We start from the raw sequence: 5,993 nt of genomic DNA, 5'->3' as shown, positions 1-5,993 counted from the left end.
GTAAAACTTTAGTCAATAAAAAAATAAATTAATTTTTAAAAAAGAAGCATCCATCGATGTGCTAGACACGGTTCTAAAGAACGAGGGTACCACTGTTAATGAAGATACAAAGTCCCCGCTCTCCTGGGGTTCACACTGTACTCAAAAAGGCAATCGTGCGAATAATAATAAGCCTGCAGCCCGGCCTGCGTGGCTCAGTGGTTGAGCGTCGACCTATGAACCAGGAGGTCGTGGTTCGATTCCCGGTCAGGGCACAGGCCCGGGTTGCGGGCTCCATCCCCAGTGTGGGGCGTGCAGGAGGCCGCCGATCCATGATTCTCTCTCATCGTTGCTGTTTCTATCCCTCTCTTCCTTCCTCTCTGAAATTAATACAAATAGATCTTAAAAAAATAAAATAAAACTTTTTTAAAAATTAGAGGTTAGTGTTGGTATTCCAAACCATTTTCTTTAAATCCATCGGCTCTCCCAGCCCTGGTTCAGTATAAATGCCGCTCCTCTGTAAGGAGAGAGGCTCGCTGGGAACATTTTTTCCCGATGAAGGACGGTGAGGTAATATTCGAAATAACTCCCCTTTGAAAGGAGCCTCGCCACCACGGAGGGTGAGAGCGGGCCCTTTAGAAGCTACCGGCGCGATGCTGGCAGCCGCGGGGTTTGGCAGGGAGCGGCGGAGGCTTAGTCAAGCTGTCGAAATGTCTGGACTCACCCCAGCCAAGAGGAGGAAGCCCAGAGCAGACGGCCAGCGACCCGAGGGAGGGAGGTCACTGCTGTCCGGCCCTGGCTGCGGTCACCATGCGGCGTCAGAAAATAAATCTCTTTCTCTCTCGCTTTGAAAACACCCGTGAAAGACATTCGGAAGCCAGAGGTCACTGTGAGCGGGCCACCCGCAGATAAGCTTCCGTCGAAAACAAATGAGCCAGGACTGGGTCCTCACGTCCGACCGCTAGAACCCCAATCCCAGAAAGACGGCTAAGCTGTGTCCCAATGAGCTGGTTGTGGTCCTTAGAGCATTGTCTAGTTATGGATAAAGATAGTAGCAATTCTCCCGGCCGGTGTGGCTCAGTGGTTGAGCGTCAACCTATGAACCAGGAGGTCACGGTTCGATTCCCGGTCAGGGCCCAGGCCCGGTTGTGGGCTTGATCCCTGGTAGGGGGCGTGCAGAAGGCAGCTGATCCATGAGTCTCTCTCATCGTTGCTGTTTCTATCTCTCTCTCCCTCTCTCTTCCTCTCTGAAATCAATAAGAATATATTTTTAAAATTATTTAAAATAGAGCCCTAACCGGTTTTGCTCAGTGGATAGAGCGTCGGCCTGCGGACTGAAGGATCCCAGGTTCGATTCCGGTCAAGGGCATGTACCTTGGTTGCAGGCACATCCCCAGTAGGAGGTGTGCAGGAGGCACCTGATCGATGTTTCTCTCTCATCGATGTTTCTAACCCTCTATCCCTCTCCCTTCCTCTTTGTAAAAAAAAATCAAAAAAATATATTTAAAAATAAAAATAATAAAATAGATATATATTTTAAAAAATAGTAGCAACCCAATGATGGCTGTTGCCAGCTATTTTTCTAGTAGCTAGGAAACTTAGGAGTTTTGAATGCATTCTCTGTGTATTTTTTAAATGTAGGGGAATGCGATATTTTATACCGGTTCCGCCATAGGAAAGAAAGTCCACCCAGCCGTGTAGGTTCATATCACGATTGTCTTTGGTCAACAGAGTCCAACTGAACTCATGCTTTTGGTCTCTTAGCAGGAAAGCCAGAGGGCTCCTGGGCAGGGGGCATAAGTCAAATCAATGGAGGAAGTATACTCAGAAACAATTTCCTTTCCACACGCCCACACCGCGTCCCTGATGCCGAGCCAAAGCAGGGGGTCATTTCACCGGACACGCTGCGCCCAGCAACACGGCCCTCGCATCCCGGAGGTCATCCGAAACACCGAATTCCCCTTGGGGTTCGCCTGGAATACACTGTGTGCATGCACCTCCCCTGAAAAGGGGGTGTCATCAACACCCTGCGATTCCCACAACCGGACGGGACCACCTGGCAGAGGCCTCCCTCATTCCCGCCCCCCGTACCTCGGCGGACTCCTCGCTTCACTCCCGGGATGCGGGCACGCCATTCCTGCCGGGGTGGCCGGCCCAGGTGCTTGTCCGGTTCCTACGGAGGAAGGACAATGGGAAATCAGAAGGATGTATTTCCGTCTCCTTTAGTATTATTCCTCCAGCAGGTCAGTTGCACTGTCAACAGTCAACCTATTTGGAAATTCGAGATGTGAGTAAAACCAGGTTCAGGGTCTCGCCACCCCAAACCAAAGACAGACCCGGAGCAGGCTCTGTCCTGAGGGCAGCGAGCCACCTTTGTCCCGTGGCCCCCACACCCTCCACTGCCCTGCCACCAGATCCACCCTGGGGTAAAAGTCAAATGATGGAGACCTTCTGTTTCTCTGTTTCCTTTTTCTCATTTGTTACTCCTCCCCCGGGGGATATTTTCCCGTTGATTCTTAGGGAGATTGGAACAGAGAAGGAAAGACAGAGAAACATCGATGTGAGAGAAACACATCGATGGGTTGCCTCCTGCACCAGGGCCCCGGCCGGGAAGGAACCTGCAACCAAGGCAGGTGCCCTTGATGGCAATCGAACCCGGACCCTTCGGTCCGAAGGCCGACACTCTATCCACTGAGCCACACCGGCCAGGGCCCTTCTATGTCTCTGCTCCCTCTGTCCTGCCCGCTTCCCCAGGCCAAAGGCAGAGAGAATGCTGTGGGCAAGGAGCAGCTGAAGCAGCACTTGGCAGGAACAAGCAGGGTCGCATCTCAAGCTGGGGCTCAGGGGACAAAGGTCAGAGACGTGTGTCAACGCCGGAGGAAGTGGCCGCCCTTGAGAGTCAGGGCGGGAACCTGCGAGTTCACAAGCCATTCGAGGGCTGGAGGAGGCAGGTCAATATTTAACTGCAGGCGGAGGGACTAATCCGTCCTTGGAAAAGAACGGGAGAGAGCACACAGTACACGGTTACCCATGGCAACCGCGGACAGTCCCGACTGGACAAATATTGTCGCTTTTGCCCATCACTGTGGCTAATCGCTCTGTGAATTGATCGGTTTATTTCATCTGTAGCATGTTTAAAGTATTTATATACAGTATATCATTATTTTGAGATAATTATTAAATGTTATTATTGAATATTTATTTTTGAAGTCGAAATTACTTTTAAAATTATCTGAATGTCAATAATGTTCAAAAATTTATTTCAAAGGATCTACACACACACACACATCCCGTGTCATTTGGACAAGCAGCGAATGCAGCTGTTTCATCCCCGTCTTGTTTGTATTTGCCATTGGCTTGCTCGGAGACGATTATCATTTTTCCCTGAAGACAAGGGAGGAATAAAAATATCACTTCTTCCTGGTCTACATTCAGCAAAATCGATGCTTCCTCAAGTCCACCTCCGCCTGCAACTTCTACCTACGTCGTTGGGCAGGTTTTACTATTTCACAGAGGAAGTTGGGTAGACATAGCACAATGTTTGAATACGTGATGGGAAAACAATGAATGGGAAAATAATGTTGAGCAGACCCCAAAAAGCCCTGCTCACAATGGGCAGTTATAAATAGAGCGCCTATCGCCACCTAGTGGCTGGGTGGCTAAATTGCAGGGAAGAGTACATTGGGGGGGAAAAGATAATAGTTTTTACCAAGCTGACACTTCTACGTAAGGGATAGCCAAGTATGAGGGACTGGGACCGACTATCACATCCATGTTTCCAACATAGAAATCGAGAAAGAATAACAAATGCCAGGACAGGTGTGAGTCAGAAATAACTGTGACTCCAGCTCACCCGGTGAGCGTAGGCCGAATAACAAATGCCAGGACAGGTGTGAGTCAGAAATAATTGTGATTCCAGCTCGCTCAGGCCTCACGACTTTTGCTGGAATCCTTCGGGGTAGAATATAATCGCAGGCGGCCGAGGGCCCTCTGGGCCGCGGAACATGAAGCCGGTGCACAGGCAGGCAGAACTGAGAAGTGGAGGGAGGCCGATGCCTGCCCCTGGATGCAGCCGTGCCTGCAGCCCGCCTCCAGAGCGCTGCTCGGCTACACACCGCAATACCCCGGCTTTCGATGTTGCATTTGCCCTCTTCAATCAAGTTCCTATCGCTGTGATCTAAGGAACCCCAGCCAGTGTTTCGACCCAGGACACAGCCTCCCGGGAAGACCGAAGGGTGAAGATTGCATTGCAAACACTGTTACCCCAAACCTCCGGTACCGCAGGACGTTTGGAGAGAGGGCCTTGAGTGAGGTGACTACGTTAAGGGAAGGCTGTGAGCAGGGACCCTAGTCCACCCTGACTGATGTCCCTGTAAGAGGAAATTTGGACCCACTAAGAGAGACCCTCGGAGAAGGGGCCTTGTGAGGACACAGCCAGCCAAGGAGATGGGACCCAGAGGCAGCCAGCCCCCCAGACCTCCTGACCTTGGCCACCCCCTTCCCTGTCCAAGTCCATTCTTTAGTGCACAGGGCCTTCGACCCACACTCGCTGGGGCAGGGAGGGAACCAAGAGAAAGGCAGGTGAGTGACAGACGGGTAGGGGCAGTTCTAATAGGGAAGGGGACTCACAGGCTTGTCTTGGTGGCCGCAGGATGAGTAGGTCTCCACGCCCGCCCGGCAGAATCCTGAGAGTTTATAGAGTCCTCAGGGGGGTCCCGTCAGGCACCCAGGGGCGTCTGAACTGGGCCAGTCCCGCGCCCAGTCCTGGGGCTGTGTCCTCGGAGCAGCTCTGGGAGCAGGAAAGACAAGGGGGGGAGGGCTCATTCCCAAGCACAGGGCAGGGGGGCGGAGCCTCGATGACCCAGGTCCAGCTCATGGGTCAAGCGGTGGTCACATCCTCCCGTTGACCTTGCCCAACAAGAGAAAGAGACAGGCTCCCCGGGGCGCCCGTGGGTGTGTCCCGAGAGTCGTCGTGGGCTCCGGGGTCCTGGGACCGAATCCTCGGTGGGGGCCACAGAGGCAGGTCCGGGGAGTGATGGGCGGACACACGAAGGGCCTTTGTCATCAGACCTGTTGTGCGACATGCCTTGCCTGTGACTCTCCCAGACGACCTTGAGCCTTTTTTATTTTTTTTTAAGCTCTTCCCCAGCGAGAGTCTTATTTTTAGACTCAGAGGGAGTTTTAATGGCCTCCTTTTTGCTCAGGAAAGTCCCAGTCGCCTCCCATGGCTCGCGTCGGCAGGAATGCCAGCAACTGGAGATGCTATCACCCCGTTCCCCGGGGTTGTAAGATGGGGTGCTGGGCCCCTGTCCTTCCATTTAATTTTTAAATCTTTAAAAATATTTCTTGTATTGATTTTCAAAGAGGAAGAGAGAGAGAGAGAAAAATCCATGATGAGAGAGAATCATGGACCGGCTGCCTCCTGCACGCCCCACACTGGGGATGGAGCCCGAAACCCGGGCATGTGCCCTGACCGGGAATCGAACCGTGACCTCCTGGTTCATAGGTCGACGCTCCACCACTGAGCCAGGCTGGCCTTCCTAAGTTATAAAAACATAAAATCATCTTAACAATATTTTATGAGAACTGGACTCCTGGAACCCCGCTGGTAACTAATTACCAGAAGCATACCTGGCCCAGGGCTGACGGTGATTATTAAAAGAGGCTTAAAATTCATAACGAAAATATGACATAATCAGCGTTTTTTTATGTGTTGAAATGCGAGACTCTGTCCGGGTTGGAGTTCCCGTCATCTTTTTTTTTTTCTTTCATTTTTCTGTTTTAAAGTAGTTAAAAGAGTCCTCGGGTCACCAATGGGGAGGCGAGTTTTAATTCTCAACATTCCATCCGATTTATAATCCACAATAAACCTCAGGGCTACCAGCTTTCACTAGCTCAGCAAATGAGCCCGTCTACACGGCGGCTGGAAACGGAGCCAAGAAGGGAGTGTGAAAAGGAGTTAAAATGGTCCCTGTTTCATCCCTAGTTTCTGCCATACACACCCCCTCCCCCGC

Source organism: Myotis brandtii, unplaced genomic scaffold (genome assembly GCF_000412655.1).
Source record: "Myotis brandtii unplaced genomic scaffold, ASM41265v1 scaffold888, whole genome shotgun sequence".
NCBI lineage: Eukaryota > Metazoa > Chordata > Mammalia > Chiroptera > Vespertilionidae > Myotis > Myotis brandtii.
The sequence above is the reverse complement of the archived record's forward strand: the minus strand, read 5'-3'. Positions refer to the sequence as shown.